The 22,977-nt window shown below is 42.4% G+C and overlaps 1 protein-coding gene across 2 annotated transcripts in view; it reads left to right on the forward strand.

The window, feature by feature from the left end:
• Positions 1-15,111: 15,111 nt before the first annotated feature.
• Positions 15,112-22,977, forward strand: part of CDC42SE2 (CDC42 small effector 2) — a 69,232-nt gene continuing 61,366 nt past the window's right edge. Inside the window, exons 1-2 of one of the 2 annotated variants that reach the window (XM_072360222.1) lie at positions 15,112-15,579; positions 16,090-16,146. The gene's annotated coding sequence lies outside the window, so the exon portion shown is untranslated. Of the gene's footprint in view, positions 15,580-15,977; positions 15,997-16,089; positions 16,147-22,977 lie in introns of those variants that run through there. The other variant, XM_072360223.1, reaches the window with a different exon arrangement.

The following is a 22,977-nucleotide window of genomic DNA, read 5'->3' on the forward strand; positions in this document are numbered from 1 at the left end:
CACACATTCATGAGCAAATCTTGAAAAAACAAGTTTTTTCCTGCTCCTTTCAGGTGGTGGTTCTCGGTTTTTTATTGGGCTTCTAAGAAACTATCTGGCTGTCAAGGTTTTATGATGTTAGGTTATCAGTATTCTACATCATAACATCATGTCATGCCCTGGGAGTTAAAGAGTTAATGCTCCAGGTCTGGGTACCTGTCCCAGAAGAGAAGAACTACTGCATCCCCCAGAGGACTGTCTGCTGTTCTGTTATCATTTCTGCTCTGGGAGAAAGGATAAAAGGCCTTTGTAGGTCACTTGATGACCCTTTTGTTCAATTGGCTCATCTCTGTTGTGGGTGCCACCTTGTCACAACATTAGAGTAAGGCTTTCAGACACTCTCTCATTATATTTGATTTATTAGCTTCAATTCTAATTATACTTACATACATGGGACATGGATCCATGGGTCTCTCTACCCCACTAGTCACAGAACTGGGCCAAACCAGCCTGTAAACTGTTGATGTTCTTGGTGGAGAATGCCTTGATACTTTCCTAACCCTTTTTTTTTTTTATAAAACACTCCTAATGCAGATCAACATTCTTTTTTGTTTAAAAAAATGGCCACATTTAAAAGTACCTATTTATTCAACCAGATGTTATCAACTACTGTTACAGCACTGTGGTATGAAGCAGCACTGAAACTCATTTTTTGTGTAGAAAACTTCATGTAGAAAGTTTTGTGTAGAAAAGACTGGTAGTGCTTAAGCAGAAACATGGGAGCAGAAAGATCAGTAGAGGATGGCTCTTGGGAAAGAGGTTCAGGAAGGAAAGGGAAAGAAAAGTAACAAGTTGAGTCATTTGAGATTCTCAGAGGGACAAGAATCTCTTCTTAGCATCAGTGCCCACTTTTGATCATCAGCATTCCTCAAAACCTCTGTGTGTGTTGTGAGTTGAAACTTCACATAGAATCAAATAATTGAATCTTCACATAGATAGCCAAAATGCATATGCCCTAAAAACAGTATTCATTCTCAAGATGTATAAAAAAATACCTGACACTTGCAAGAAAACAGTTTGTCCTTCGTGGCTGCAAAGATACTTTGCAAAAAGTCCATCAGTGAGCTTGGGAAGCACTGTTGTTCTCATTTTGCAGTTGGAGGAACAGATGCAGAAAGGTTAAGTGCTTTATCTAAGAGGAAGTAGGTGGCAGGGCTAAGAAGCTAGTTCAATGAAGCCTAGGTCTCAGGACTTCGAGCTGAGCAACACTTTGTTCTGAAGATGTCTCAGTATTCACATTCGCTTTTTAGTATAACAGGTATTTAATTTCAACCATGTGAAAAGAGAAACAGTATAGAACTGTGAGAATGTTGATTATATGAATAAGGCTATATTCATCAAGAAAATAGAGGGTGTTCATTGCTGAGGGGAATAGAATATTGAGTAAGCTAGGAGCGTGAATACTATTAATTCTGTCTTCTGCAAACAGATCTTGTTAGATTGGCAACTGACACAAGCAACCTTCTGCTGCATTCCCAGATATGGGTTTTGTTTGCTCAGGACTGTCTTCCATGCATTCATGTTTTAAATCATATAATTTCCTGAAACAAAAATAGCTTTGTTAAACTTAGACATCCAACAAACTATGTCAGATTACTCAAGGCAGGAAAAGTTTTTCTTTGCATAATAAAAAATCCTGAATTCCTGAACAAGACAGTTTAAGACTTAAAACTTATATGCATGAGATTCCTCTCATGTTCACCAGTTTTGCTCTGGATAAAACGGATGCTGCTGCTCACCCCATTTACTTTTTTTTCCCACACTGGAATTTGTAACCACAGTAAAAACATAAGTTCTACATCCAGGTTCCTCCATCAGACTGAGAGCTGAACAACTTGGAGAAGTATCAGTATTTAATATTTTCACATGCATGCACCAGTCTACATTATGACTTTGTGAACAGCCTCAGTGAAGATAATCAAACTGCTTCAGTATAGTGGGATAAAAAGAAACAGACTGCTTCACTAGTGAGTAGACTCCCATTTCCAGAGACTTCCACAGGCCACACGCTGGGTGAAGCCGCAGCCCTGAGCTGTCAAGTGCTGTGGGCAGGGGCTAGCCCAGGGACCACCTGCGTGCCCTTTGCAAACTGTAGGAGGTGGAGGTGGGCAGCAAGCAGGAAAGCACCTGGCAGAAGCTGGCAGATGGGAGTAGCTCTGCACTTCCAAATGTGTCAAATTAAGGAAATGAGGCGACTCCCATGCAGGGGGTTTGATATGGGTGCGTCTAATAACAAAGGCCCTACTAAATGTGGTATTTTCAGGGTGGAGAAAGGAAAGATAGATCCTGCAGAGCTCTCCAAGATGCAAGCATCAGCAACTTTGTATACCATCTTCCTAAGGGTATTTTAGGCCTGAATCACTGGCGAAGGTTTGGAGTGCAAGTTGTCTGCCTAGCACTACATGCCTCTCAGCAAGTCAGTGCATCTGGTGTTTAATCCCTTCATGATACAAAGACACTCTTCACATCATCAAAGAAAGGGTGTTTGTTCCGTTTAGTCCAGACAGAAGCACATGACAAGGACGTTGGAGTGGTGTCATAGCCATGTCAGCAGCTCTCCTCTGCTCACTGCTGCAGTGTTGCAGTAGGACTGTAATTGTTGGTGATTGCTAAGCTGACAGCAGAAAGAAGAGACAACTGGAAAAGATATGGAGGAAGGAACAGCAGTGCAGCTTTCTGCTACACTTTGTCACTCACCTAAGCAGAAATTCTGGAGCTACACACACATTTTCTGCATTATTTATTTTCTCTTGGGAAGTAGAAGCATGAAATTAAAGTCAGCTTGCAGCATTAATGGCCTTGCAGTACTAACATCTAGGGGCCATATCAAGACAGTAGCCTCTACAGTGGCTTCAGATGCCTCTTTCTGGATAGTACTGTTGACAATGACTAAAGAAAAGAAATTGCAGCAGAATCACTACTGCAAAAGAAGAATAATGCCATTATGCACCAGGGACTGAGTATGTGATGCCGTAATAGGAGTCTGTGGTTTTCCAAGCCTCATGAAACAAGCTCTCTTTTACATGTGCATGTATGCACAAAGATTTGATGTAAATCTTTGTCAGCTCAGTAGACAATACAATAATCAACCAGAACTTGAAGACCACAGTCCAACAATCTAATTTTTGAACAGTACAGAAGGATATTCAAATTACATCTGCTGTTGTACATCCATGAATTTAGGCGTCCTAATAATTTTAAGGGCACTTCTACATTTTGAGTCACAGCGAGTTTATCTGACATTCAAAGAAGGATGTACAAATGCTTTTTTCTTACTGTCGGCTGAGAATTGAGCAGTCTGAGAAATTAAATAAATACCCTGCAAGCAGGGCAGGATTGTAAGCACTCTCAGTATAGGCTGGGAAGAAAGCAGTCCTGAATTCTGAGCCAAAGCTAGAAGTCACTTGCAAAATTTGGTGATATAGCCACATGTATAAATTTGTACTTAGGCAATCCAGGGCAGCTTAAGAGACAGAAAGCCTCACACCCTCCCGCCAAGTTTTGTACATGGGTTGCTGAAGTCTGGTGTAGGATGTGTTAACTCATAGAGAGTATGAGAGACCTGAAATAGTTTTCAAGAATGGTTTCTACTTGAACAAGCAGCACAGTGCATCTGCAGCAGAGCAGTAGAACAAAATACTCAGTGTTGAGGACTAATGACTGCAGCACATTGGAGGTTTTGAAAGACTTCTGTAAACATGAACTAAGTGATTTAGAGGCAGAATGAGTAGAAGCAAAAAATAAAGAAGACAAAAAAATATCAGCAAACATGCTGCAACCAGACTTGTTTGTTTGTTTGTTTGTTTGTTTTTTAATTTTTATTGTAGTTCTGCATAGACTGAGCAGTAGCGAAGATATTTTCCAGTGCCAGATTGGGTTGAAACAGATCATTTTGATAAACAACAACAACAACAAAGCAGCAGAAAAAGATTTGCCTTTCACTGGGAGGCTGGGAGCCACCTAACTGGTCACACTTTAATTATTTTTAAGTTCAACTTGCTCCTTCTTGCTCTTCATTTTGACTGTGAGCTCTTCAAGCAGGTTCACTCTCTTTTTTTGGCTAAATAGGCCATCATGGGACTTTTGGATTCTGACACAAGGCAAACAGTAAAACAGAAAGAAACAACAGTAGCTATGTTTAATATCACAAGATTTCATTGTATTTTCTACTTGCTCCTGGCTTTTCACTGCTGTTGACCACCCTGGAAGAAGAATGAATGCAAACTCATTTCTTGTTTCAGTTGACTAAATTTTTTTTTGTGCTTGAGAAAATAGCTTGAGGAAATTGCGTAGGTAGTGGTCATGTAAGAGTGAATTCCAAGTGTTTAAACAGGCCAAAGAAATGGGTGTCTTGTTCAGAACATACACAAAATCTGAGAAGAAATTTGACAATTGTGAGATTTTCCAGCATTAGTAGAGGCCAAGATGCTGTGTCTCCACTGCAGTCTGAGTGCACCTTGTGGTATATTGTACAATCTTAGAATCACGGAATCATAGAACCAAACATAGGTTTAGGTTGGAGGGAACCTTGAAGGGTACCTAGTTCCAACCCCTTGCTGTGGGTAGGGCTGCCACCCACTGCATCTGGCTGCTTGGGTTCCCATCCAACTTGGCCTTGAACACCTCCAGAGATGGGGCATCCACAGCTTCTCTGGGCAGACTGTGCCTGTAGCCTCACCACCATCACACTATATTCTCTGTATATAATAAAAGGAACATGAGCGACATGTGTCTAATTTGATGCCCTCAGAAAGTCCCTCATTCTCTTCTTGCCAAAGGAAGACATCTATTCCCCTTTTATATTTTCTCTAAAACTAATGCAACTCTTGGGATTTAATCCAGCTTCCACAGAATTCAGTGGGAAATTCTTAATTGTTTTTACTGGGATACAGCGATTATTTATTTACTTATTTCTTGTCAGATTAGGCCATTACAAATATATCCTTCATTCTTAAGGGAGTGGCATGGGAGACAGGTAGAAGGATTTCTCTTCCATCTTCAAATCTAAAATGAGTTAAGGAAAAAAATGGGAAAATGGCCCAAAAGAGTTAGCACATTTATTTTATTTTGTTTGTTTGTTTAAATCTCCTGCAAGCATATGCCCACATGCAAAGCCCATGTATTTAAATATATATATATAGCTGCTATAAATATCTCACAAACGAAGTATCTTACAGTACCAGTCTGTAAACTTCCAGTAGCAACTACCTGAGATTTTTGTCAGAGCCCCAGCCATTACTGAAAATGGTGGGAATCTTCCAGGGCAACATAGCCATGTGAAACACTGGTTGCCAGCAGTGCATCTTTGCTCTCACCCCGACTTGTCCTAACATCAGTGAAGCTGTCCTAGCACTGGCAAAGAAAGCATAGGTTAAGAAATACCTTCAAAGAAAAGCCTAATGCATTAAGCTTTTGGATGTGTTTTTAATTGTGTTCCCACATTGTATGAGTAAATTATGCTAACAGTTTTCCAGGAAGATTTTGGCTTAAGCTCCTGCTGCTTCAGATGCCTTAGGGACAAGCCTCAGAATAGAACTGGCTATGTATAACTCGATGGTGACAAAATACTAAGCGTTCAGGGAGCAGCCTGTCATTCCTAGTCCTCTACACACTAAGGAAATCTGCTTGCTTTAAATGTTCTGCAGACCCTCTTCTTTCCAATAAAGCAATCGAAATAGAGCCGGTAGCAGCAGGCAGTGTGGTATGCTGACATTGCTCCCTGCTTTGAATTCCCAGCTCAGTGGGTAGAACAAGGTTGTGTACCAACAGCTGAGCCACCTCAGGTCAATATGGCTTTATCCTGCCAGTAGGTTGCTTGTGGTGCCAACAAAATAAGTGTTGCTTGATCTGTTTCCAAGCACACATTTGGACCAATAGGACTAAAAATGCAGAAACCGAAAAGGAAGCAATCACACGGTGCACATAAAACACTAAAGTACATACTGAGCTTCCAAAATTACACATCCTTATATTCTCGAGGGCACAGCTCTATTTATCTCTATTTATATATCATTGCCATTTACTGCTCAGCTGTGGATTGTTTGAGGAAAAGAGAGTTTCTATGAGATAATTCAGCACACAAATCCTTGGAACGTTTTCCCAGATATGTAAATAGGTGTTACATTTTATTTGGTAGCTCCCTGCTGCTGTCCTACATATTTTCACTGTGTGGGTTTTTGTGGTTTTTTTCCTGATTTATGCATACCGTAATCAGTCTCTCTGTCAGAGATCTTTAAAGTGGAAAGAAATTCATCAACATGTTGCTTGACTATATTTGGAATGTTGGAAAAGTAAGTTATATGAACTAGCAGGGGTTTGCCTGACAAACTCTTGAACTTGTTCTGGTAGTGTATGTGCTTTGCTCATGAGCAGGATCTGTGCTAGTGCATTTTGTTTCTAGAAATAACTGTTCTGGAACAAATAGATGAAATATACCCAGGAGCAATAAAAAACTGCCTTTTGAGAGATTGGCGGAGTTGCTGTAAATTTAATATCTGATGAAGCTCCAAGATGTCCCAGTTTGGAACCTGAATTACATTCAATATGCATCAATTGCATTTAATGTGCCTCAGTTGTTTTTTAGTTTGCCCACCAGTATTGTCACATGGTGCCTATTTCTTTCTTTGCAATTGCTAAGGGGACACTGAACTCCAATCCAGAACATGATTATGCCCCTTAGCAGCAACTAAATACATCTATTAATGGGTGAAAATCAGTGTGCATTCCTTTATTTTTTTTCAGAGGAATTTACTTGCACAGATTAGTCTGGGAGTTTTACTGCTTTTCCCTCAAATATTTTCTATAAACATTCCCATGATGTTATGGAGGTGAGACTTGCCCGAAAATGGTGAATACTAAAACTCCCAGGATTTCTCTGAGCGATTGCAAGGGAAGACAGTCTTCTGCACTACAGACATTTCCTATTGTGCTACTGTGCCTGCCTCAAAAAAGGGTGTTTCCAGAATGTACGAAATACAATACAGAACACTAAGCCTTACTTACAATTCATTTCAGCCCCAAGATGTTGGCTACCCTAGTAAAAAGGCAGACTCTCTGTGGCCTGACCTCACTAGAAGGAGGCCATTGTAGTGGAAATGAAACTTAGTCCTTCTTAGCCGCACTACCCCTGTTGGCTGACAGGCAGGTGCTGAAGGCACTGGAGCAAGATGCACCCAGTGGGGGCCCATACCTATGAGTTTGCTCAGAAGGACATACTTGGATAACCTTTTAGCTTACAGCTCTCCAATCAAGTGAATATTTTTATTTTTTATATTTTATTTTATTTTATTTTATTTTATTTTATTTTATTTTATTTTATTTTATTTTATTTTATTTTATTTTATTTTATTTTCCCCAGTATTAGTTCCAATGTTTTAGAGCCCCTTATTGCAGAACATTTACTTTTGTCTTTGGATATAGCAGGATCATACTTAACTCAGGTAAAATATCCCAATGTTCTGATTAGTTAGACAGCAATGATGGTACAGATGTAATCTAAAGGAAATTTCCCATGTTTCCCTTGGTATTGTGAGGAAAGAAAATAAATTAAGGTCAAATATAGACTCAGGAGGGGAGAGAGAATGGTTGACTAAATACTCCTTTGTCAACTCAGTGCCACAGGGGAGAAAAGGCAGTCATTCAAGACCCAGAGGAAATATACTTTCAGAGATTATTTGAATTTACAGTGCAATCATCTTGCAGAGCTTTTTGCTGCCACATATTGCTTAAGGCATTAAACTAGAACAATTTTATTCTAACTGCCTGCAGAAGCTGAGATTTCTATTATGTGAATTGGGTGATTGGATAGTCCCATTTTCACAGCTAATTCTCCCATGCACATAAATGTGAAAATCTGAGATTCATTTAAGGCAGTTTTCATTATTCTACTAGCCTTCTTTTCAGACTGAGTTTCTCTCTTTTTTTCATTTCCTATTCAAATAAATAAGGTTTTCTTACCTTGCTTCAAGCTGTGAATGCTGTGTAAACCTGTGTTTGTCATGAAAAGATAAAGTCTCAGATTTGTAAGTTCCTGTAAGTTTTTGTTGTGCTTTATTAGATTGCAGAGAAACCGTACAGCAGAGAGATGGTGAACATCTCACCAGCCAGAAAAACTTTGCTCATTTGACTTTTTACCAGACCGTAGAGAGAGAAACCCTAAGAAACTAGAATTTACTAGCCCTAGCAAACCTGGAATTCAATACTAATATTTTATTGTTAGTATATCTTAGTCACATTTCAACATACAAGTATGTTTTTGTCCTTTTGTAGTTCTGTCACTAGAAAAGACTGAGATTTCACTTTCCATTTCACACATGAGAACAGAATTCAGAACAGATGTTGTCATCCATTTCCGTGTAAAGAAGACATTTTCCTGGCAAATGTTATGGGCAACATCCATGTAGTCTGATGTCTTGATTTAATCATACATACAGAATTTCTGATTGCATGTAGCTATAACTTTCAGTCATTCACTATGTCCATAAACATTTTGTTTTCATTCCCTCGGCACCTATGAAGAACTTTCCACCTCTACAGAGATGTACACTCACCATTCACTTGGACTCTGTCCTCAGTGTCATTTGCTGCATCAGTGGTCTTCTTCAGTTCAGGAAAAAAGACATGTTCAGGCCTGCTCCACATAGAATCCGTGCCCTGCCATGGCAAACTGTGGCAGTGCAGTTGGACAGGTAAGCCACAACAATGCTTCACCCAAGCAGGAATTGGTGAGGTTGATGGCACAACGGTAAAAAGCTGCATAACCTCACACACACATTTTTCTACTGTGTGGATGGTGTTTGAGTTTAGTTTTTTGATAGATCATCACATATATCCTGCCTCTGCCTCCACCTGTGAGCTTTCTAAAAGTCTCACAGCTGTATTAGTAGTCTTCTTATTTTAAGGAAAGCTCAGAATGTTTTTTCCCCTATATCATCAGTTGTGAAACCCCAACTCATTTGACCAGTGCTATGGACACAAAGTAAATGTCTGTACTCAATGATAGCACTGTTTGAGACCGCAGTAGCAAGCAGAAAGATCATCATGCTTTAGGGCATGATGTTACTGTTCACATGCTGAGGGCAGTTGCTTTTTCTTTTTCGTCAACGTGAATATCCTATTCAAAACAAATGTCAGTCTCTGGTGGCTTGAGACTGAAATTATTCCAAATTAATGCGGCAGGTTGGAAAGAAATCAAAAACACCAGCAATATGTATGTGAGTTGATGTAACTTGCTGCCCATTCTCAACTCACCTTGCTGTCCACTCATCTGTTCCACACTTTTTCAGCTTCATTATCAGGATGCCATAGGAGACAGTATCTAAAGCTTTGCTGAAGTCAAGGTATACCACATCCATTGCTCTCCCCCATCTACCCAGGTGGTTATGACATCATAGAAGGCTACCAGGTTGGTCGAGCACGATTTTCCCTTTGTGAGTCAATGCTGACTATTCCTGATGACCTTCTTCCAATTGCTTGGAGATGGCATCCAGCACTAGCTGTTCCATCACCTTTCCAGGTACAGAGGTGAGGCTGACTGGCCTGTAGTTCCCCAGATTCTCCTTCTGGCCCTTTTCAAAGGGGTGACACTGGCTATCCTCCAGTCTTTAGGCACCTCTCCTATTCTCCAAGACCTCTCAAAGATGATAGAAAGTGGTTCAGGAATCTCATCTGCTAGTTCCCTCAGCACATGTGGATGCATCCCATCAGGATCTATGGATTTGTGTACACTGATGCTCCACGTTTCACAGGGAGAACAGAAGTCCCTTTAGAAGTACAAAATGCACCTGATGCCAGATGTAGCATTGAAATATATATTTTAAAGCTAGAACCAGAATTATTGTGAAAGTACTAGTAATTTCTGGAACAAAAAGAAAGAAAGGAGAAAAAAAATAAAGAAAATAAAAGAAAGAGAGAAAGAAAGGAGAAAAAAAAAAAAGAAAGAAAAAGGAAGGAAGGAAAGGAAGGAAGAAAGGAGGGAAAGAAAGAAGTGGGTATTTATTTATATTGTCACCAGGAGAGGAGTTGCCATCTTGACACTATTCCTCAGTAAAACTGAACATTTCTCTGTTGTGGGGACAGTTACATTAGCAGTACTGAGATAAGTTCACTTGGTTTGCAGTTCAGAACCTCTTCTATGGTCTGATCCCAAAAAACTGTGACTGTAAATCTAATGGGGGTGGCAGTTAAAAACAAACAAACAAGCAAACAATAACAACACTAAAAATGAAAAGGATGAAATGAATCCATTTAAAGAACAAAAACAAGGCAACAATGTCAGCTTTTGAACACAGCCTAGATGCTGGGAAGGATTTAAGTAATTGGAGGCATAGTAAGTCACTTACCTGAAGTTCCCATTGATTTGGATTTTTTCCAGAATGAGTAAGAGAATTTTACTAGGAAAACACGTGAGCCTAATCAGCACAAAGCAATGGGGTAAACCTGTAAAACTCTCCATGCCATCAGTAAGACACTTGGTAATACTGATAGTAATGGTGAAGTAAATGGCCAAGTAGGTTTGCTCTCTTCCCCTGACCTTTCTGCCAAGTTTCACAGCAGCATCTGTCAGCAGAGCCCTCTTTCCACAGTGCCTAGAGGAATGTCCTTTGGTCTCTGGAAAAACCAATAAAACCCATATTTCCATAAAAAGGAAAACAAAGAAACTTGAGAGTTTCTGAAATTAAAAATAAAATAAAATAAATCAAGTGCAGCATTATTATTTATATCACAATAGCAAGTAGAGAAGCCAACATAATTGGAAATTGCTTAATTCCAGGCAATGTGCAAACACAGCATGAACATAACATGCACCTTAAACAGACCAGGCAGCAGAGGGTGAGAGTGAAAACAAAGAAACAAGTTAAACAATTACAGCTTTCCAGGACCATATAAATGCGTACAAAGAAAATTCAGGGAAGTTACAGAAAGCAAATTAGAAACCTAATTATCAGCCCCAGTTCTTGCAAAGACAATTTTGCATTTCTATCAGGGAGAAAACAACAACAACAACAACAAAAGAAAAACACCACAAAATAAAACAAACAAACAAAAAACAGTGAATGAAGACATCGAACAGAGCTTTGACTGCAGGCTTAGAAAGAAGCTACAGAATCACTGCAGCTATTCACTGAAGCTCCTTCCTGACAGAGGTAGTGCTGAAATAGAATAGACCTGCAAAAAAGCCCCTTGAATTTACAGCTGGTGATCTGCTTTTGTTTAAAATTTTGTTTTTATGTCATAGAAAAGCTCAGGTCTTTACATATTTAGCAAGAAGTGATTGAGCTGATAAAGCACCTGTTCCTTTCCACTGTCACCTTCCTGCTGAGTGGTAAATGGGCCTCACCATCTCCATGGACAAAGTATCTGAGTTTTTACATCAAGTGCACCCCATTTGAGTAAGTCAGAATGAAAACTGCTACCTATAAAGCTAAGAAGCATGTGGCATGAGCCTCCGTGTCTACAGGACATGTGGAGGGGCCGGTGTCCCAAACGCATGCAAATTCAGAGGATTTGTGGGGAATTCCAGAAAAAATAAAATAAAATAAAAAATCTGGAGAAATAGAGGTCTTCCCTTGCCCTGGCTTGACGTATCCACTACAGGAAGGTGGATATCCCCATGGAAAGATGGAGATCGCAGCAGCTTTCTTTTTCATAGCAGATCAAAGGCTAAACTTGCTCCTCACCCCTGCACTACCTGTCAGAGCTGTTCTTGAGTCTGGCTGTTAATGCTTGGACTCACCTTCAGTGCTGGCTGTGAGCAGACCCTTGCAGACTCTGGCTGAAGGAACAGAGCTTAACATGTTGCCTCTCACAGGCTGAGCAGCATTAGAGGCTCCAACTCCTTTCTTGCAGAAACAGCAATAGAAAACACCTCAGCACAGACTGCCGCAGGAATGCACAGAGTTGGCACAAGTCAGCAGCGTGGGCCTGGCCAGCTGCAGCAGCTCCATATATTGCTGACCATACCACTTGTAGCTGCTGTCCACACCTTCCCAGGACACCCATGGCAATGCCAGAAATAGAGGAACCCACCCACACACTGTAACTTGGTCTCAGCTAACATGTTCAATTCATTGTTCATTTGGGATTATCAAGCTCTTTCTTTTTCTCCCTCCCTCCTTCCCTCCTTCCCTCCTTCCCTCCCTCCTTCCTTCCTTCCTTCCTTCCTTCCTTCCTTCCTTCCTTCCTTCCTTCCTTCCTTCCTTCCTTCCTTCCTTCCTTCCTTCCTTCCTTCCTTCCTTCCTTCCTTCCTTCCTTCCTTCCTTCCTTCCTTCCTTCCTTCCTTCCTTCCTTCCTTCCTTCCTTCCTTCCTTCCTTCCTTCCTTCCTTCCTTCCTTCCTTCCTTCCTTCCTTCCTCCCTCCCTCCCTCCCTCCCTCCCTCCCTCCCTCCCTCCCTCCCTCCCTCCCTCCCTCCCTCCCTCCCTCCCTCCCTCCCTCTCCTTCTCTCCTTCTTTCTTTCCTTCCTTTCTTCCTTTCTTCCTTCCTTCCTTCCTTCTTTCTTTCTTTCTTTCTTTCTTTCTTTCTTTCTTTCTTTCTTTCTTTCTTTCTTTCTTTCTTTCTTTCTTTCTTTCTTTCTTTCTTTCTTTCTTTCTTTCTTTCTTTCTTTCTTTCTTTCTTTCTTTCTTTCTCTCTTTCTCTCTTTCTCTCTTTCTCTCTTTCTCTCTTTCTCTCTTTCTCTCTCTCTTTCTCTTTCTCTCTTTCCTTTTAAAAAGCAATAATTCTTTTGCAAACATGATCAAAGCAAGCAATGATAGATTTCTCTTTATTGTGTTTGGAATGCTAACTGCTAAGCACTCTGGCACACGGGGTGGGAAGAATGTCATTTATCATCAAAGGTTCATTCAAATTTTGAGCTTTAGCATGAGGCCCTGAGGAAGCAGAATAGGGAAAACAAGATTCTGAAAGATAAACTTCCTTTCTAACTTTAGATATGGAAGAAGTGATTTGTAAAAGAAAGAAATGCAGAGAACAGTTACTCTTTACTCAGAAGGACACAAGACAAGTATTTAGAAAGTGAAGACTGTTTGTATGGCTGTGCTTTGGGGAGCTCTGAGCACAGACTGTTGTTCAGAGCATATTTATCCAACTCATTTCAACCTATAGAAGGGTTGTTGCAGGCATGGCTGGCTCTGTACACAGCTTGTTTCCATGTACAACATGACTCTCCCCTGACAACTTCTTGCCACAGCGTAGGTGGAACTCCTATGGTGCTGCCGGACACAGCTTGGAGACAATGGGTGCTCACTGCTTTGTGCTACCAGAATCAGCAAGACACTCTGGGCTCATGGCAGGGAAGATGCCCAAGACTATGAGCATTATAAGAAGCTTCCTTACACAGAGAATGACGAATGTATACATCAGTGGTGCTCCCAGTGTGGGCAGTTCTCCACAGGAAGAATTCCTGTGTAATCAGGTTTTGCCCAATATCCTGCAGTGTCCCTCTGATTCATGCACTTTAGCACAAAGTCTGTTCAGTAAGACCTGGGCATTCTCCCTTAAATCATTTCCCAAGTGCACCGTGTGGAAGCAACACACTGCACGGCATTCATTACCCTTGTTGGATATACACTACCAAAACAGGACAAGGTTCTGCAGAAGGTTTTTTGTACAAATATGCCTAGTCACAACATTTCTATTTAGACATGTCAGCAACTCCTCTTTACTATTTCTTTGATGCTCCCTGTAATTTTTCAGGAGTCAAGAACTGAGAAACTGAGATAACAAAAGGAACTCATGGCTAGAATGACTGGGTCTGCATCCAAACTCTGGATTGTTTGCCTGAGGTTCAACAAAACCAGGCAAAATGTCTTCTAATGAGTTGCAACAACCCCTGCTGTCAATACAGTCTGAGAAAGAAAGATTGAGCATAGCCTTGCTGAAAAGGGCTTGAGGGTACTGGTGTGTGGAAGCTGGATTTGAGCAAGCCAAGTGTACCCTGGGCTGCATCAAAAGAAGTGTGGCCAGCAGGCCAAGGAAGGTGATCTTGTTCCTCTGCTGGGTGACCAGAGAGCAGCCTTTCAGTATCTAAAGGGGGGCTGTAAAAAAGAAGGGAACAGACTCTTTAGCAGGGTCTGTTGTGATAGGACAAGGGGAAGAGGTTTCAAATTAAAAAAGGAGAGATTTAGACTGGGTATAATGAAAAAGGTTTTTAAAGTGAGAGTGGTGAAACACTGGAACAGGTTGCCCAGAGAGGTGATAGATGCTCTGTCCCGAGAGACATGCAAGGCCAGGCTGGTCCAGGCTTTGAGCAACCTGGCATAGTTGTCCCCGTTCATTGCAGGGAGGTTGGACTAGGTGACCTTTGGGTCTCCCTTCCAACTCAGTTCTATGATTCTATGATTCTGTCATTTGGTTTCTGGTTTTACCATGCACTATCTATATGACCTAAGGAGAGATATACTGTTTCTTATTGCAGCGATTTCTCATCTTCAAAATGGTTATGGTTGTACTTTCTCTGTTTAAAACCAATGCTAACAATGGCTGCAGCAGCGCTTTGCAAGCACCTTTTGGGATCAGTGAACCAGTTACTGCTTCACCACCACTCTGCTGTTGCTAAGACGGGGAAGGTCAGCAAAATGAGGGGCCCGCTGCTGTGAACAGCCTGCTGTCCAGTCCAGAGCCTTCCGCTGCGCTCTACACTCCTACCTCCTACACTCCTACACTCCTACCTCCTACACTCCTACCTCCTACACTCCCCTCTCCTGAAGCTCCGATCCTACCGCATCAGATCTTGCTAACTGCTTTCCCACGGCCCCTGCAAGGGCAGCGCGCTCCCGCTGATGACTAAGCAAGCCACCAACTCCTCACAGCTGCACAGCAGGTGAGGCGAGCCCTGCGGCACGCTGGGAGGGGTGCGGAGCTGGGCCTGCAGGCTGCAGCAGGAACTTTCCCGCTGACCACGGCAGCGGCCGGACTGCCGGCAGCTCTTGTACCTCATAGAGGCACCGTGTGAGTCCAGCGGAGGCCGGCTGTCACGACACAGCATAGAACGGCACGGCCCCGCCCTGCCCGCCGCCGCTGACTCAAGGCCCCGCTAGGCTCCGAGCAGAGGGAAGAGCCGGCAGGGGTCGCTGCGGGGCTGGGCACGTTCCCTCCCGGCGCTGGCGGCGGTTTGAAAGCGCTCTGGCGGCGGTAGCGGAGAGGGAGCGGGTGGCGGCAGCCGCCGTTGCTACCGCCCGGCCTCTTTTGTCCCCTCCCTCCCAGTGCCGAGCCGAGACCGGCGCGGAGCTGGCCGCTCGGGGATCCGCTCCCGTCGCCACAGCAGCGCTGCCGAGGTCGCCATCTTCACCTCCATCCACCCCGCCCCGGAGCCTCCCGGCCGGGCTCACAACGCCGCGCCGCACCGCGCAGGGAGGGCGCTCGGCCGGGAGCGCGAGAGGGGGCCTGTGCTCGCTGCATGTGACTGCCCGGCCGAGCCGGACGCCCCGCCGATCGCATCCGCATCCTCCTTGCAGTCTCCCCGTGGCGCGGGGCGCCCGGCGAGGGGTTACGGAGGTTCCGAGGCGCAGCGGGAAGACAAAGGAGCGGGCGCCGCCGTGGGCCGCGGTGAGTGACAGCGGGGGGGTCCGCCGAGCTCGAGCCCCCGGTGCCACGGGGAGCGCCTAGCAGGGCAGGGCCGGGCCGGACCGAGCGCGGGCACCGACACCTGGCGTCGGGGAGGGACCGCTCCCCGCCCGCGCGCTGGCGCTGCAACAGGCCCGGAGGCGATGCTCGGCCGGCGGGTTGCGGGCAGGGCGAAGCGCGCTGGTTTATGTCGTGCTGTCTGTCGGGCAGGTGCCGCGGCGGGCGGGTGCTAGGGGTGCGGGCCTTGGGCCCAGCCTGCAGGGTCGGTGGCGGCAGGCGGCAGCGGGCGTGGAGCGACCCCAGGGTGGTGCTGCGGGCGGGGCGCCCTGAGGGCCGCGAGCTTGCCGCAGATGCAGCCCGATAGCGCGTCCCCGGAGGTGCGGCCGTGAGGCAGCGGAGGTGCGCCTGCCCTCTGAGCGGGGGGGGGGGGGGGTTCGACTGCTACTGACCGCATTTTAACCGTGTGCTTCTGCCTAAATCTTGCTGTTACAGGCTGAGAGAACGTAAGGTCCTGGGACTTTTCGCTCTGAAGCTGATATGATTTAAACTGTAAGTCCACTCATTCTGTTCTTAAGGGTGGATGGATGGATTATTTTGTCTCTCTCGCTTTTTCTGCTCCAAAAACCTTAAGGATTTCATTTAATTTGCATCTTGAGTAGACTTCTCACAGCCACTGCAGTACATCTTTACAGTACTGCGATAACAGGATGCAAAACTGAAGTGGTTTGTAAAGCCCGGATGTACTGTTCTGTAAAGCCTGAGGTTCTGTTTTTCTCTGTTTTGTTTCATGCTGAGTCTTGTTTGATCCTAAAGGACAAGTGGCTGCCATTGAATCTCAGTTAAACAGGCAGGGAGCCCTTGTAGCAGTAACACTGACAGGCTTCCTTATATTTAACTGAATCAATTAGGGTTATGTGTGAGGAATAAGCACATTGTGAGGAGTGTTTAGTCAGTGCCATTTGTTTAGGTAATCTGATGAATGATAGCTCAGTACTGGTACAGGGAAGTATCTGAAAGATATCTTTCATATTTGTGATATAGTCACAATTTTGAAAGACAAAATAACTTAGTGATTTTATTATTTTTCTTAAGGTTTAAAGGGGCTGTTGTCAATGAAATCGTAAAGTATTTTCTAGCAAAATTATTGCAATCATTACTTAACTAAGTAGAAGCTCAAATGAGCAATGAAGTCATACACTGTATATAGATTCTAATATGTACATAGATTTGTTTACCAACATACATCGTTGCTCTTTTATATTTAATTTCACATTAGAATTTGGATGTAGTTATCTGAATACCTAAAAATATTTCGCTAATATAGGAAATGCTTTCAACACAGTTTCTGCTTTGATGAAAGGAGGCTCTCATTTTCACAGAAAATCAATTATTCAGTGTTCAAGACACTTCCTTGTGGAGGTTCTGAGTATCTAAATCAAAGATGTTTAAGTGAGAAATTGTATTGTACGGTCTATGAAATATCCTAATCCGTTTTATACACAAGATGAAAAAAACTGAAACTGTTGGCAGGTGCAACTTGTTGTGGAGAAATGCTGCCACTGTGTCACATACTATCTTTTATTTAAAGCTGTAAAGCTAATCATATACGGACAATTTACCTGCATAACCACACAAATTACACTGATGAATCCTGGTAGTTCTGACCCTATAAACATGTCAGAAGTTCTGCGGTGGCTCACAGTGTGACCATCTAAGGGAAAGCCTCTGGAGGTGGTGGCTTCTCTTGACTGAAAAAAGAGAAATGAAAATGTTTCAAACACACTGTCATGTTTTCTGCTGTCAAAAAAAAAAAAAAAAAAAAAAAAAAAGAGGTTGGGCTGCTTTAGGAATTGAGAAAAGAAAATGCAGTTTATGTCTTAAGTGGCTTTTTGAATGTTTTTTCTTTTTTACTGTTACTTTTCTTCCTAGCCATCAGAGCATTCAGTGATTAGAATGCTACTCCTAAATTAGTATCAAGAAATTGAATTATGTCCTATGGAAATGTTGCAGTAAGCAAGAAATATTAAATGCTCACACTTAACGTTTTTCCCTGGTGTATAATCAGCACTTCTGCTTTTCTAGGAGTAGTGGCTCATGGTGGTGAAGCAGTCTGTTAATCGGCAGTTTCTGGGTAGTCTAGCACCTGGTAATCTGAACAAGCCTTTTGGAGCTTGCCCAGACCCTTTAAATGTTGGTGCCAGCCCTTTTGGCTGTCAAAGATAGTGTGTGTGGAAGGGTGTCTCTTTTTTCAGTAAGACGAAGTTACTTTCAGTTACTGCTGGCAGTGCAGTAAACTATTATGTAAATAAAAATGACCTTTTTACACTGTTGACAGATGAATTACAAGGAGAATATTTTATTATGGAGTGTATAATTGAGGTGGCAGTTTCCTGGAGCTGAAATTAATGATATAACAAACTGCTTCCTGAAAGTACCTTTCTTGCAAGTCCTTCCCCCCCTTCTTTTTTTTGAGGGGGGGAATTTGACTTTTGTGAAGTGTCAGATTGTACATAAGCCTGGTGCACTACATGGCTAAGAAAATCTCTTGCCAGTCTGCTTTACACATGCAGTAAAGACTCACTTTAGCTCTGCTTTGAGTGCAGATATCACTGGGTTCTGGTCAGTGTCACTAAGCACTTGGTTATAATCCAAATACAACTGACTGTACCCACCTTTCAGTGATCCCCTGGCTGTTCAAATTAGTTTTCAGTCTCTTAGTTGCAGAACTACGCTTGGGAACTTAAGTGTAGGAGTGAGCAGAAATTCCACATCAGGTATATTAGTTCTACAGATGTTTTTAGGAGGTAGGGTTCTATCTAATACTAAAAAGTGTTACTTGACGTAATCATACACTGGAACAGCCCACTTACCTTTGGTTACCTCCCTAGCTCTGGATATCTGTTTCTCATGGTATGTCATGTGAAAATGCTAGCTAGTTCTGATGCCTTAGGTGCAAAGAAAACCATTCTTGTTTTTGCCAAAGGTTTATGAGGAATATGCTGGTCTGGTCCAGCCACCAGCCCATCCTTACGGTGCCCAGTAAACTATATCACTCACTTCCAGATCCATGTATTTCTTGAACAACTCCAGGGATGGTGACTCCACCAACTCCCTGAGCAGACTACTCCAATGCCATCCAAAGCTAGGATGCCATTGGCCTTCTTGGCCACTTGGGCACATTGCTGGCTCATTTTCAGCTGGCTGTCAGACCCTTTTCCACCAAGCAGTTTGCCCTGCCACAAGTCTGTAGTACTGCATGAGGTTGTTGTGACCCCATGCGACAATGCAGGATTTGACACTTGGTCTTGTTAAAACTTACACAGTTGGCCTCAACCCTTTCATCTATTCCATCCAGATCCTCTGAAGGACCTTCCTAACCTTGAGCTGATCAACACTTTGTCCCAACTTAATGTGACCTGCAAACTCTCTGAGGGTGCACTCAATCCTCTCAGTAGATTAAACAGGACAGGCCCCAATACTGACCCCTGGAGCGCACCACTCATGGCCATTTGCCAGCTGGGTTTAACTCCATTTACCACCACTCTCTGGGCCCAGCCACGGGCTGACAGCTTCTCCAGGAGAATACTATGGGAGATAGAATTAAAGGCTTTGCTGTAGTCTAGGTAGACTGTAGAATATTTTTTGGCCAGTTTAGATCAGCTGTCCTGATTTTATCCCTTTCGAGCTCCTTGTATCCCCCAGCTCCCTGGCTGGCAGTACAGTATGAGAAGCTGAAAATCTGGAATGTTCTTGGCTCTGTAGAGCACTGTTCAGCAACAACTAAAATATCTTTGTGTTATCAACACTGTTTTTCTCCTAAAGCCAAATGACAGCATCATACCAGATACTGTGAAGAAAAAAATTCTGTCCTAGCTAAAACCAAGACATATTCCAAGGGAAACGGAAGTTTATTCTTGTAAGTTTTTCTTTTTTCCAAGAAAAGTAAAAGCTTTTTTTTTTTTTTTTTGCCTGTGGTGAAGGCATACTTAAGTGAGTGCTCTTCCATCTTCCTAATCAGTGTTAATTATAACGTGCTGGTTTGGGAGAAGATATAAGAAGGAAGACTTAAGGTGTCAGTTTATCATCAGCAGGCCTCACAAGCTTTGTGAGAGGTTAAACATATAATTTTAACTTCCTCCTCTGACTTATTTATACTTCAATCAAATCAGTAATAGATGTTATAAAATGTCTAAGTGAGACCAGATACCTCCTCTTTACACATACAACAGTGCATAAGAGTGATATATGAGAGAAAGCAAGCTGCTGACAACTACCTGATAAGCTAGAATCTGCTGTTTATTAGTTTTCGAAGTTAGAGTTATTCAACAGATAGCTCAAATGGATATTGCTGGGTTACATTCAATGAATTGCTTGTTTGGCCGAGGTTGAAAATATGGCTCATAATGCAGGCCACCGTCTAGTACTGTCAAGAGTCTGTCATGCTGCAGTTACCTGTGTACACTGATTTGGTACTGTGGTTATTAGAAAATTGTCAGTTCGGTCTTCTGCTGGGCAGAATTTGAATCCATATATATCTGTAGTAGAAGTATCGTGGTTTGTGTTAAGGCTTGTTTGTACTGTACAAACCGTCTCTGCATTGGAGGAGATGTGCTAGAGAAGAAACAGTGATTCATCTTTATCATAGTAAAGGAGGAATTTTTATATAAAGAGATGAGAGGTTCCTAGTGCTGGGAGAAGATCACTTACACTGATGAATGACAGCTCTGACCAAAACGTTTTCATATCACAACAGAATATGGTATTTACAGTTGTTCATTAGGGAAACAGACAAACTATTCTAACTAGTTAAGCTAAAACAGCTTGTTTTATCTGCATATAAATCACAGTATAAGGGCAAAACAATGCATGAACCAAGTAACTGCTGAAGTGGGAAATTTCCATATTAAACTCAGTACCTTTTCTGTTCAAGCATAGGCTTTTTCTTTATATCACTATTTATTTATTTATTTTTAATCACTATTATTGTACTTCCACCTTTTGGAAAGGGATCTGTTTCCTTTTGAACTTCACGTAGTCATGAAGTGAATTTGGAGAATGACTACTTAAACTGTGTGCAAAAGCAGAACTTTCATAAATCGGTTTTCTCACAAAAACAGTCATAGTTAAATGTCAAATTATTATGTGGAAAGCTCTTAGTTACTTTTATCGGTTGCTTTATCTTGTGGCTCATGCTCAATAACTCTTGTGCTGACTGATAGCATTTCTTTTAATTGGCCATGTGTGGTGCAGCTATTCTCGTATTCTCATCAGCTGCTAAAGGAACTTCACCTACTGCTTTAAAGCTTCCTGAGACCATTTTTTTTGTTTGAGCTCAGCTACCTGTTTCCCTTCTTAACCATTCCAGTGAAAGCTAGCTTGGCCAGATCTTCCATATTGATGTCCTTTTCAAATAAGCTGTGTTTTGTAAGGTTTACCCTTGAGAGAAAAAAAACAAAGTAAAATTTATTGAAAAACCAGTTTCAAGTTAAGATCTGTCATGTTTACTTGAGCTCTATAAACAGATTTTGAGCTCCAGTAGATATTCATTTCTCCAGTCAAAGCTATGTGTTGTAGTAGTTCAGAAGCAGGATTTTAGCTAATTTTCTATGTCCAGGAAGTCAGTTTACTGACTCTGATCCTTGAGAGCAGCTTGACGGAGAAGGACCTAGGGGTCCTGATGGATGGGAAACAACATGAGCCAGCAGTGTGCTCTTGCAGCTCAGAAGGCAAATGGTATCCTGGGCTCCACCAGGAGAGGGGTGGCCAGCAGGGACAGGGGAGTGATTCTCCCTCTTTACTCTGCTCTTGTGAGGCCCCATCTGGAGTACTGTGTTCAGGTGTGGAGCCCTCAGTACAAGAAGGATGCGGAGCTGTTGGAAAGGGTCCAGAGGAGGGCCACAAAGATGATCAGGGGACTGGAGCACCTCCCCTATGAAGACAGGCTGAGGGAGCTGGGCTTGTTCAGCCTAGAGAAGAGAATGCTGCAGGGTGACCTCATTGCAGCCTTTCAGTATCTGAAGGGAACCTATATCCAGGAGGGGAGTAAACTCCTCGAAAAGGCTGATAATAGCTGGACAAGGGGTTTTAAGTTGAAAGAGGGAAGATTTAGGTTGGATGTTAGGGGGAAGTTCTTTACACTAGGAGAGTGGTGAGGGCCTGGAACAGGCTGCCCAGGGAGGTTGTGTATGCCCCATCCTTGGAGGTGTTCAAGGCCAGGTTGGACGGGGCCCTGCACAGCCTGGTCTAGTATTAAACGTGGAGGTTGGTGGCCCCGCTTATGGCAGAGGGATTGGAGCTTGATTGATGATCCCTGAGGTCCCTTCCAACCAAAGCCATTCTATGATTCTGTGATTATGCTAGTTTTTGTGGCTAATTATCTTTGTAAATGTTGCTTAATTTGTATTTGCATTCATTCAGAGATTGTGAGTGCATTTTGAATTCTGTACTATTGACAGATTGCAGGCAGAAAATTTTGTAAATCACCATGGTAAGGTGTGCAGGGTGGAGAAGGGCTGAAGTAAAAGCCTGCATTTAATATGGCATATGCTCAGTGCCACAAGCACTCCTTACTCTTTGATGTATTGATACTTTTTATTTAATTAAATGTCAGATTATAAGCAACATTAGCTGTGTGATACTATCTTGCTTATACATACATACATATATATATATATATATTGTGGTTCTGGAACTTATCCATTAAAATGAACAGTTGTGTGGTCAATTGATTGAGACTTCTCTCTGTTCAGAACATTACGTTTATGACCAAAATAATAACTGTAAATCTGGCAAACAAACTTCAAAATTCTGCTCTTGAGAACTTATGGAGAGGCTTGTAAAATGCTCACTTCTAATTAGAGCTGCATAGGAAGCACAGTTACTTCTGGTAGCTCATGTCCTGGCGTGGTGATTTCTGTCAAATCACTGTCAATGTTTTAGGTTCTCTTCTTTTAGGGAAGCCTGTCTGAATGCTTTTGCATGTGTAGTCATTGCCTTAGACACAGACATAATTCCGAAGTATAGCCAATGCTTGTTCATATTAAAAATAAATACATTAAAAAATAAAAAAGAATATTTTTAGGAGGATCTGTATTCTGTTTTAGAGCACAGAAACTGGTTAAAAATAACAAAGACAGTAGTAGACCATTTTCTTAATAATTATTTCAGTCAATGCTGACTACAGATAAATATATTGAGGGAATTTGTATGGACTGTAGTTTTTTGTGGAAGGTAGGGGAAGTTGTACCTGACACTTTTCTACTGTTGTCTGCGTAAGCTAAAAAACTGGGAAACGGGGATAAGGAGTGTTTGTCTTTCCCCATTACTGTACTGACAGTCCCAAATTTTAATGAGTTGCAGTAAATTTATTAGTTTAAAAAT

The sequence above is a fragment of the Excalfactoria chinensis genome, chromosome Z, assembly GCF_039878825.1.
Source record: "Excalfactoria chinensis isolate bCotChi1 chromosome Z, bCotChi1.hap2, whole genome shotgun sequence".
Taxonomy (NCBI): domain Eukaryota; kingdom Metazoa; phylum Chordata; class Aves; order Galliformes; family Phasianidae; genus Excalfactoria; species Excalfactoria chinensis.